Genomic DNA, 12727 nt, shown 5'->3' on the forward strand with positions numbered 1-12727 from the left:
GATATACGCTAGTAACGCGGGTTTAGTGAATAATGACTCAAAAAAATGTTCTCCCTTCATTTCAATTCCAATTCTAGCTCTTTCGTTGAAGATCCATATGCTTGTTTTGGGTTAAAATTAGAATTCTGATATTCATATTCCATTTTCAAATTTTTAAATAAACATAGAATTTTCCATTAAGTGCAATGATGAGTGCACTCCTACCTTCTTCATGATGTGCTAGTCATGAATATCCTATTCCATGATTTCCTTGTTGACTTGGCCAAACCATCTTGTATGGCCACTATTATTGCTACTTTCATTTTGCCTTGGCATCCTTCTTCTCATAAAAAATTCACTTAGCATACTCTATCTAAGTGGATCACCTCTATCATTGCCTCTACTAAGTCCATACTTCTTCTCTTCTCTGATCACCCTTGTGGACTAGAGTTGCACATCAACATGCCTTGTTGGTGGTTTCTCCCTACCGGTCTTAGTTCCTTCTTGTGTCTTGACATCAATGACAACACCTTTGATTACTAGTTTTGTTGGTCTATCTACCAGTTAGTCTTCTGTGTTCAAGATAGTTATGCCAATAGAATGTATGAAATGTACCTCCAAGAGAAGATCTAACCACTAAATCAAGAAGGCATGGAGAATGCATGCAATGTGAAGATGCCAGAAAGAATATTTAACTTTGTAATCAAAATGCATAAAGAATGAAAGTGTCAGGTTCACCAAAATTTGACATAAAATATTCGGTTCATACGAGGGGGGTGAGTTATTTAACCTTTTAGGTACATTAGTAAAAAATAAGGAGGCATCTTTAAGCATAACCCTCAAGAGAATCTAAATTAGATTAGCACAACCCAAAATGGGTGGAGGGGTACCAATACTAAAACCAAGTCTTTTCAATTCTGTATTTTAAAGAATCTCTTTCATGATTGTTCTTTCCCCTTGATGTAACGGATTAATTGATTATGTTTGATTAATGCAAAGTGACTCACTAAATGTAATGTAAGAAAAGTAGAAGCATATATGACAATCAAGTACATAAAGAGATTTGATCCAATATGCCAAAGCAAGTTCTATGAAATAAAAAAGAAGAAACTAAACTCACCTTGAGGGCTAGTGTATGAAACAAGATCAAATCTAAAAATAGATTGTTATATTGCAACAATAATAATAACTAAACAAGATCTAAAACCTACAAGTTGGATTCAACCAACTGTGAAAATATGAAATCCATAGCAATAGGTCGACTTCTATAGTATAGGTCAGCCTAGGTATAGGTTGACGTTGACCCATACCTACTCTCCACAAAAATATGAAAATGTGAAACTCCAAAAAAAACTAGAATTATATATTTGCAATTCTTGGTCTTGTAGATTTGAAAGTCTATAGATCTATCCATACACACAAGGAAAAATAAAATTGTTGGTGGAAAGGGGCTTGACTTGGCCAAGCCCTAGTTTAGGATTTAGCCTTTAGATGAGAAAACATGTAAAAACAAGGCAAATATAAATATTCACCTCGCTTGTAAATCTCCATGGAAGGATTCAAGTCTATTATCCACAAAGATGTATGAATTCTTTTATATAGTTGTATGATGTAGGATGTTTTCACAAATGTAATGGATCTATAAGTGTCAAATTATAGATCCATTGATGTAAGTATGCTCAACTTCTGAATGGTTGAATACTTGAGTACTTGTGCAATAATGATGATTGCGGATCTCCTTCTTTGAAGACTAGCTCCTATATCTCCAATGAAGAAAGAATCTAATTCTATGAAAGGAAATGTTTTCTTAATGGAATGGAATGAGGTCCTTCAATGAATATGTGTTGGATTGACTTGGACTCCTTGAATATACCTTGTAGAAGTTTGCATGAAAAATGAACGATCATCATTGTGGATCAAGAATGTTTATGAAATAATGGACGATCAAATGAAGAGAGTAAGCCTCCTTTTATACTAGTTTCAAGATAAAAATCAAAAGGGATGATTACAATGGACAGGAAAGGAATAAAATACCTTGAAATGGGCTCGTAATCTAGCAAAAAACTTGGTGTAGGAGCACCTAAGAAGTCACAATGAAACATAAAGACATCAAAGAGCATGGATGGAGCATATGAAGCCAAGAAGGTTAATGGAACTTGTTGAATCCTATAATTGATTTCTTTGAGGTAAAATGTAATAAACTTGTAAATTGTCCTAATGGTCCTGAAAGGATCATAAGACCTAAAGACAATTGTAAAGGCCCAAACCTATGTAAAAAGGGTTGTTAAGGGTGATATGATGAATATTTTATGCAAATAAATCTATTTGGAAAGATATGTAAGGGGTTTATTCTAATTAAGGATGTTTTGGTTACAAATTTAAATTCAAATAGTAATGACAAGTTATGGGTTTGATCAGGTAGTTGTAATTAAGAGAGCTAATAATGACCAAACATGTATGAAACATTTTGGGGAAGTTTTGATGTTATATAAAGGCTGATCAAGGCTTGGTATTGATAGTGGAGAAAGTTGAATGTGTACTATACAAACTGATTTATGAATAAATAATAAAACATCAATTTCTTGTAAATTTGATGGTTTGTTGGATCCTTTGACTTTTTTTTATCTTTAGATGAATTAGCCACACATTTAAATCTTTTGATGATTGGGTAAGCTCTAATTTAGTTAAATCTTAATTTGTACTGATAAGAAATAAGGGATTGTGCAATTTTTTACCGCAGTTTAACAATTTCAACAAGAATGAAGTCCATTCTATGAATGTAACCCTGATTATTGTACAATGGGCTTTTAACTTGTAAAATATGTCATTAACAAGTTGACATGAAGGATTGATGAATAAGTTTGTGTACATCGTTGGTTGATGATATTAATAGACTAAAAATACAAGAAATTGGGAGCAAAGTTATAGTATTGGAGAATCTAACTGAGTAAGGTATTAATTTTATGCTTGAAGCTTGGTTCTATGTTCCTAGAGAAGGTGTATGAATAACCATTAATTATAAATTGTTGGGATAAGGGTTAACTAGGAAGCCTTAGATTTTGACTAGGTTTTGTGAGGGTTTTGGGCCTTTGTTATTAAACACCATCTTAAGAAAAAATTGATGTGAAATTTATTTGATTGGAAATATATTAAAAGGATACTTGAGAGCCTCAAGTTTTGAGGTCAAATATTTGATACAGTTCCTTTGGAAAAGTGGGCTAATTTTTCCTTCAAAATTGATCAAGTTGAGATTACAGAAGGTCTGGTCCAAAACAACTATATTTTATTTTTGGATATGTTTTATAACTTGTAAAAGGGTATCTAGAGGTACAATTACTTGGAATACTTCCATGGAAAAGTAGAGAGTAAATTGGGAAAAGGACTCATTGGAGGGCTGATTGACAAGTGGGCCTAAATGGAGTAGTTTGGGTTAGCATGCAAGAAGGGACAATGTCATTTTGAAATTCGTTGAATCAAGTTGTATTGAGTGGGAATAGGTTCTTTGAATCCTTAGAATCCTCAAGGAGGGAAGAATAAAAGTTTTTCCATAATAGAAGATATAAGGTGCCTATAACAACAAAGGGAAACTAAGAAACATTTCAACATTGTTACAAAAATATGACCTTAGAGTCTAAAATCCCTTAACCCTTTACATCAAAACCCTTCAAGTATAGGTTGATCTCAACCTATAATAGGTATTAGTCAAAGTTGAACTATACCCGAGAGACATTTTATAGGGAAATTGGCTCTAGGATCTCAGAAGTGGAGAAGAAACTATAAAAGAATAGACAAAAACTCGAGGAAAATGTGGCTAATTAAGAATAAATGGATCCAAATTCTAAGATATTGCTAAAATGGGGGCTAAGGAGTCTTTTAGCTTCTAAATTAATGGGTGCTAATGTTTAAGATGGTATAATCACAACAATCAATTGCAATACAATGCCATCATAAAATAGTGTTTCCTTATAGGGAAATAAAAGTATGCATTAGATCCACAATTAAATTTGTGACCTTATTTGTAAGGATCAAGATTTACAATGATAAATTCTACATGAAATGCAATTTTTGGGAGTATTGCCCCAAAGTCTCACTAATGTGTATAGCCTTCAAACGCCCGACTACTTTGCAAGGGGGTACCCCATTACAAATCATTATCATGTTCATTTATGGCTTATTTTCTATTGTATTATTTTCTTTTGAAAGTAATTAGGTTTATGTTAGTACTCGATATAGCCACAGTTTTAAAACTTGTAATTCATAGCTTTGAACCACTTTGAACCTTAGTTCAAAGTAGTTTGAAGTGGTTCAACGGTTTACGTTACCCATCCTATAGGTTCAATACAAGCAAAGTTTTAGTGATTCAAAGTGGTTCGAATTATGAATTAGTTGATTGAGGGAAGTTCATAATTTACTTTTAGTACAATACTGGGATCCAATTTCAACCTTGAAGTTCAACTAGTAAAGTTCAAAGAATTCGAGAGTTTGAGTTTGAAAAACTCAAGTCCCAACTTTATTTTTAGATGAGCACCATTGTCAGACTTGGAATATGAGTACAGACACAAATCCACTGGTTAGCCTTCAGGTCTAGCTTTAAAGGATGCAGATCAAAGTAAAATTTTAGATCAAGGAAGCTATCCCATTTGTGAGTTTTGTTCACTGTTGATTGAGTGTTGAATGATTCTACATTTGACAAGGAAAGCAATTTCTGGCAGTAGATGCATGTATTTGAAGCATCAACATAGCTAGCAGACTTGCCTTTTTATCAGCCAGTATTTGATTTTCTCTTAGCAATATTTGGTTCCAAATGGCAACACAGGATCAGTTTGTGGCCGTACTCTAAAGTTATTGCTTCAAAATGTTATATTATTGATTCAACCCTCACTGGATGATCATGAGAAATAATCAAGGATATATTTGATGAAGACATTGCCATTGTTTCAGAAGAGTGGCTAAGGGGATTGACAGTATGCACATTCACTGGCAAGTGAGAAAAATACTTCAAATGGAGAATGGTAAATGTGGGATACCCTGGATTGGACGGCCACCCTTAAACATCACACGCAAAGGGAAGAATTAAGCTTGGGAAAAAAAGTCAACTTTGACTATTTAACACTTTTGGTCTAGGAATTAAGCTTAGTGTGTGATGTTTAAGCCGTTCCGCATTGGACATTGATGCGGTAGCCAAATTTACAATTTATGATATTCAGAAGGAGGGATTCAATTTAATGGTGCCCACTTTGTGATTGAAAGAGTCTAACCCATGGAGAAAAGTAAAAGAACATGTGCAGATGTGAAAACTCTGGAACAGAATGAAGCCCCTTAACAAATCAAATATTTGTCATATGATGCCCAAACCCAAATAAATGAGTCTATTCTTACAGATGGAAGCTTGAACTGGAATTTATAGAAACTGAGCTTCATTTCTATTGTTAGCGACATCATATATATTACTGAACCACGAATGCAAGAAGCTTGTGCCAAAAGGGATATATGAATTGTATTGCCAAGTACCCGAACTCTGTTATTCACGCGTATGAGATGTGAAGGCAAGAAAACCTATTGCATCGGCATGTCTTATTGACAATAATTTGATAGAAAACCCGAGTTTGCTGCAAGAAATATACACTAGGCGGCACTAGAGACGTGATTTCGCAATAGTGGAACTTGTGTTTAGAAATGGAGAATGTGTGCCAAATATCTCTGCAACACGTTGAACCCAAACCCAGAGTATCGCCCCGTACCAGTTCAGACTCGAACTCTTGGATGCAGCGTACATATAAGCTGCCAATGCAAAGGGCACAAACAAATTGTTCGGGAGTATACGTTTGAAGCATGGCACAGGGGTGATTGGATTCAATGTCAATCACAGAGTTAATAGATAAGAATTAATGTTCTGAGGATAGAAATGGTGACGCGCAGAGGAGGGTCGAGTTCATTTCCCCGTGGGGTGCGTTCACCGGTCAGCACACATGGAAATAGAAAAAGCTCATACGAATTGTTTTATCTTCATTGCTCCTGCGCAGGACATTCGCAATGATAGAGAATTAAGGATGGTTGCCAAGACAATAACATTAACACCCAAGCCTATCTCTCCAAGTGAATGACAAGCAGTTACGACCAAGGTTTCATTCTAGCGGCTAAGTAAAGGTGAACTTTCCAGCAATATTAGAGGCCAAGCCCGATTTCCTTCTCATATATGAATACTCTGCGTCTTGGAAGCAAAGCTTCATGTTTTTATTAAGATAACCGCATGGCAACGTAAAATTTGGAAAACTCTTTATGTAGAGCCGTATGGTCCAAGGCAATGAAGACAGCTGGAATTCTCATGAACCTGCAACATTCAGATTCAAGGCCACGGCTTTTAGTTATGGAGACACTTTTTAATGATTTAGTTATTAAAACAAAAGTCTCAAGTCCCCGGCAACGGCGCCTCCCTTTCATCTGTAAGGTTGAAGGTGGCATTCCTATCGGATTTTAGAGAGGACTGTGTCAGATTAATATGACTCACGGTTTTTCTTCCAATATGCCGAAGTATATTAATCAACATCAACAACGCATAAAAATTGGGTCTTCAAGATCATTGATATCTTGCCCGAATATTTAGAGCCGCAGCAGTCCACATGTTTATCTGGCAAAATGATAACAAGGATGATAATATAAATTGCAAATAGATTCATATGAGAGAGAAACCAAAACTATCCTCAAGCATGATTTGTTAAATGGGAATCTAACTGAGATACCCCGAATGCAAATCTGGAGACATCTGTCCATTTCATATAAAGGAAGTTAATGCAACGCTAAAAGGAAGGATAATAAAATGTTGATTATAAATAAAACAAGAGACACATACTAAAGGAGAGAAAGTAAAGAGATAAGTTTTTTTTGAAAGAATCAGTTATAAAAACTGAATAGGGATCGACAATAGGGGAGACTAAATAAGATAGCATCAACAAAGAAGGGGTTCCAATTTTTGGCTTCTTTCTTTCAGACCGGAGACTTTGTGTTTCAGAAGGGAAGGAATTTTAGCAAATCACCTTCATTTTCTTTGAGAGGTTGCGAGAGGTAGAGCATGGGCTTTCTTTTTCGTTTTCTCTTTTTCATAACTTTGTAGCTGAGATAGGGGCAAGATTTTTTATAGTTGATGTAATCTTGTGAAAGGAGTTTCTGTCTTTTTTTGAAACAGTGGTTTGTTTGTAATGAGTAGAAGACATTTCATAATCTTTTATAGTCAGGGAAGGGAGACTAAAGGTTAATTATATCAAAACTTTGTTTATAGTGTATTGTCCTTCCACTGGTAATGAACTTAGCGTCATTTTCAGTTTTCTCTGGATTACATTTTGATATCACTGTTTCCCCATTACATTATCTTTCAAAATATCTTTAGAGGTTCTAATTTTTAATTCTCTCAAGAAGGTGAAAGACACAGTTTTGTTCTCATTGCACAACGCAATGTTCAGCAAATGAACTTTGTGTCACCTGTTGTTCTTTGCTTTTTTTTCATGCAATAGTATAAGTTTATGCATCTATACTGTATTTACAGGTAGATGTTTGATATCCTTTTATGCTTTCTGGTCAAAAGCATTCACAAATAATTCATTGAATATTTCATATGGGGAGCTATACCCGATAAAATTCAGAGGAAGGTTATCAATTCCATGATAACCTATCCAACTGTTGGTGTTAGTTTGTCCTTTCATTTGGGCATTCAGAGTCAGATTTGCACACATTTCTTCAAAAGGACAATTTGTTCACTAAAAGTTTATTAAAAATGTATAACATAAAGTTAGAAATGGATTGTGTGTGTGTGCATGTCAGAAAAGGGAACTATTATGTTATGTTATTAGTTTTTGTACAAAATAACATGATTTGATATAATTTGTTAAATATCATATACGTAATGGTTTCTTTACTTTATTTTAATTGGTCGATCATAAATAAATAGTATAACTTTGAAATGGATGTTATGAGGCTTGTTGTATATTCTATAGCCTTAAATTATTTAATGTATTTATTTCACATTAAATCTACAATTATAAATATAATTTTCTTTTACATGATTTTTTTTAAAAGTTAAGTTTCATTACAAATAATAAATTTATCAATTTCTTGAAATTGGAAAAGCTTAATTAATTTAAACATTATCTAGTAGTATGAAAATACAATTATGAAGAAAACAAAAAATACCAAAATAGTACGTAGCTAATTTGGTATTTTCCATTTTTAACATTAAAAGATTGCAAAAATGTTGTTTATTGTCACATATTTTGATACACTTAAATTAAAATATCACAACATCAAATTTGATAAAATTAAACACATTTAATCTAGACTTCAATATATTGGGTTAAATCAAATTATTTAAACATTTAGCCAATAGGCTACTCCCCATCAAAGACTCTAACCAAATTGTTCAAACAATCTGATGGTCTAACACTAGGAATAATGAACTGACTTAATTTTTTTTGGAAAACTTGTCCCTCCTTACATGAAGTCTATTTTGATATTTACCCTTTTAGAAAATTCATTTAGCTCATTTACTTTCAAAAGAAACACAAGTCCTTCAAATCTATTGATTGTATTAGGTCTAGAGAAGAAGATGATGAAGAAGGTGTGGGTAGATTTGGTGGAGTGGTAGCCATTATTTTCATGTTAGGGATGATGGGGCATTCTCTTGCATAGGCTCCAATGACTTCTCCTACAAAATCATTGGCGACATCTCCTAGAATGTCATTGATTCCAACCCCCACAAAGATAATTGCGCCATCTACATCTCCAGTGTCCCTACCCTCCTCTCATGTGCTTGTTGCTTCATCCCCTATAGTTTCCCCTTCTTTAGGGTCCTCTACTCATTCCTTCTCATACAAATTCATCCCCTATAAATCCCCCCTCTTTTTCTACACTTTCCCTAGCTTCATATGGTACCACTTCTTTTGCAACCTCCTCTAGTGTCCTAGAAAACTTTTTTTGGAGATTCTTTTCTTGGAGGTCCTACTTTTCTTGTGTAATTAGACAATTTCTTTGTGACTATTTACCTAGATATTTCCTAGATTCACAATGTTTTTCCCACCATGTAAAATTTTCTACAGTTGTAAGATCTAACTAAAATAAAAATAAATAATACTTGAAGAATTGAACAAGAAAAAATTAGAGCTTCTCAGAATTCAAAAAAATGATTGGTTACATTGTGCTCTATCTTGTTTATTGATAATGATTACATTATGCATGATTTATACAAATTGAAACCACTTTTGACAATAGATAATTTTGGTGAAGAGTTCAGTTATCACTAATCATGTGTGAGAAGTTGACAAGAGACTATCTAATTAACAACCTTAGTCTAGGAAAAGTCATCATAAAAACTGAAGATTCACCAATAGATCACCGCCAAGACTAAACCAAACTAACTGTTGGAATTAAAAATGTTAACACTCCCCCTTAATTCTAACTAAGGAGAATAAAAACAATACAAGGAAAGATGAAAGAAGATCTTTTGTGACAACAAAAATATTGAGGACATCTGTCAAATTATAACCACCATGGTGTGAATGAAGAACCTCCTCTAAAACAAATAATAAAACCAAGATCAATCTACATGAGTGCCCCCAATAGTACTACTTGAACAATGAATAGATGATAAACAAAGGAAAAACATCTATCAATCAAATCAAAGATACAATAGACAATAATTTGCATAGCTCCCTCAAATAAAATATAGATGATAGACAAAGGAAAAACATCTATGTGCCAAGGATGTAGATGACACATGAGTCTATACGAGTGACCCAAATGAAACTACTCAAACATGCAAGAATAAACTTTTGATTGAAAACACGGGTGTTAATTATTTGTAGATTTGATTGACTTATGGAATATAGAAAGCATTTTTACAAAGAGGCGTGATAGATCCACAAAAGCGGTGCATCGCTAGAGAGAAAAGAAAGGATAGATAAGTGAAGTATTGATTTTGGCTCTAATACCATGTAAAATTTTCTAAACCTATGAGATCTAGATAAAAGAAAAAAGAAACAATACTTCTAGAATTGAACAAGAAGAAATAGAGCTTCTCAAAATAAAAAATAAAAAATATTGGTTACATTGTGCTATATCTCATTTATTGATAATGATTACAATATGCATGATTTATACATATTGAAACCACCTTTGACAAGAGAAAATTATGGTGAAGAATTTCAATTATCACCAATCATCCATGATCAATTAACAAGAAACTATCTAATTAACAACCTTAGTTTGAGAAAAGTCACCATCAAAACTAAAGATTCACCAATAGATCACCATCATCTGAACTAAACTGATAGTTAAAATTATAAACACTAACACACCAAGCTTTCATTCATACATTTTTTTGGAGGCATGACTTATCGATTCTTTGTATCAGTTATTTTCCCTCATTCATCCATTTTCATTTTCCTTTTGTAATATTCCCATATGTTTGGGACAAAATGGTCTTTAATAAAAAAATCTCATTCTTAGGCTGTCAGAAAATGCCTTCTCTATTGAATGGAATGATCCATTTTTTATATTATGAAATAATTTTATTATTATTTTCAAATGATGGAATGCCATGTTTTAGGCAAATGAATTATGTTGGATTATATTGAATTATACAATTTCTAAAATATAAATCTCCCCCCATCAAATGGTTCACAAGGTCCTATTGAGTAAACCAAATTTACCTTAAAAAAATTATCACAAACATATCCAATATTGGTGGCATCCATGGAAATCAACATCTCAAAAAAATTCTCAATGCATCGATTCTTTCAAGTGTTTATAAGTAATCATTGGTGATTGGTGGGGAAATGGTAAATATTATTTCGATGTTGGCTAGAGAAATTTGGGTTTTCTAGTGGACCATCTATATAAGATCCTTAGTATATTCTAGCAACACACTAGAGGAGTTTCTAATTTATTTGCAAGAAAAAGTTTTGTATGCAATAAAATCTCATGGGGTTAGAGAATGAATATATAATTTAACTATGCATGTATTCTATTAAAATTTTCCATGTCTTCATTAAAAAACATCTTAACATGTTGGTTCTTTTGTTGTTTCAACTGATTCTTCAAGTGCTTATTTTGAGAGAAAAAATAATGCCTCAAAATTGTATTTGTTGATGTTTTCCTCAATAATTATATTATTGGAGGAAGATCTCTTCATGAAAGTAAAGGTGTGAAATTGCTCGAATCCATCAAAGATCCATTGGAATCCTTCATCAAAGCAAATAAAAATTTCTAAATGGAAAATTTGACATATATGTCATAATACATGTGCAAAAAAAAGTAAAGATGATAGATGTCATAATAGATGATGTCTGACAGAGTGATAAAGAGATAAATAGAGATAGAGAGTGACATATACAAAGGGGGAAATAAATAGGGAGATAAATAAAGTTACATAGTGGGTTATAAAGAAGGAGAGAGAGAGAGAGAGATAGAAAAAGGTGGTAAATAGAGGGATAGATATAGAGAAATGGAGACAGAAATGTGTTAGATTGTGGTGACTGATCAAGGAAGTACTATACATACTCTATAATTCCTTAGTGGGTTATCGACATTTTATGGCTGACATGTTGTAACTATTTTAACCCTAAAGCAGCAAAAATACTTATATAAAAGGGCTTAGGCTTAGGGATTGTTTCATAGTGGTGATGAAAAAATTGGTTCTTGTGGCAGTATTGAGCTGTAAGGGATTACAGATTGTAATTAGGTTGTAATCACTAGATTATAATAATATTGGACTTGTTGTTTGGTGAACGTAGCCTAGGGATTAGGTGAACCATGTTAAATCTTGGTGTTTTGTGTTCTTTTATGTGTGATCTATTATTTTATGATATTATTTATATTTGCATGTAATTTTTATTTCTATCTGTGGCTTAATCTTAACAAGTGGTATCAAAGCAAGGTTATTTTTCAATTATCCTCTATAGGAAAGTCTCACAATTGAGTGGGAGAGATGGCAGATTAGTGTAAGCTGAGGGTTGACAAGTTTAATGCGTAGAACTTTTAGTTATGGAAGATGAAAATGGAGGACTATCTCTATTAGAAGGATTTATGGAAGCCGTTGGAAGGAAAAATCAAGAATCAAGGATCTATGACAAATGATGAGTAGGATCTTTTAGACAGAAAGGCACTTGGAAGCATTCAATTATGCTTGGTACCATTGGTGGCATTTAACATTACAAAAGTGAAGACGATAAAAGAGGTGATGGAAACCCTAGTGAAATTGTATGAAAAGCCCTTCGCTTCAAATAAGGTATTGTTGGAATTGCAAGGGGAAAGAGTAAACTTCTAGTGGGGGGGTTGGGGGGTTGAATCAGTAATTTAACCTTGGACCCATAAAAATTTCACCATTCATTCATTATATGCATAAGTAAGCTAAAATAACATGTAAAGCATATGCATCTAAAACATATAAATATGTGCATTCACACATATAACACCAAATATGATTACCCAGAAATCCTCCAAGTGAGAATGAAGGTTACAATGTTTTAACCATGAAACATGATCTACCCTGTGAAAGGTTTGCCTTGTTAAAGGCTTACAAAGACTGTTAGGTCTCACCTTGTTAGAGGATTTCAACACCCTATTAGAAGCGTGTCTTGTTAGAGGACTTCAACTTACAACTAAGTAAGCATCTTGTTAAAGAATTTCATATAGCCTATTAGGATTACTTTGTTAAGAGATTTAACTAAAATCACCTGTTAAAATGTCTTAGCATAGATCC

At 33.3% G+C, this 12727-nt stretch overlaps 1 protein-coding gene across 1 annotated transcript in view; it reads right to left on the reverse strand.

Annotated features, from left to right (window-relative positions):
- Positions 1-12727, reverse strand: part of LOC149533362 (pentatricopeptide repeat-containing protein At3g12770-like) — an 86249-nt gene that overhangs the window by 19857 nt on the left and 53665 nt on the right. The window lies entirely within an intron of this gene.

Source organism: Cupressus sempervirens, chromosome 10, assembly GCF_028749045.1.
Source record: "Cupressus sempervirens isolate cs-2001-9-10 chromosome 10, ASM2874904v1, whole genome shotgun sequence".
Classification (NCBI taxonomy): domain Eukaryota; kingdom Viridiplantae; phylum Streptophyta; class Pinopsida; order Cupressales; family Cupressaceae; genus Cupressus; species Cupressus sempervirens.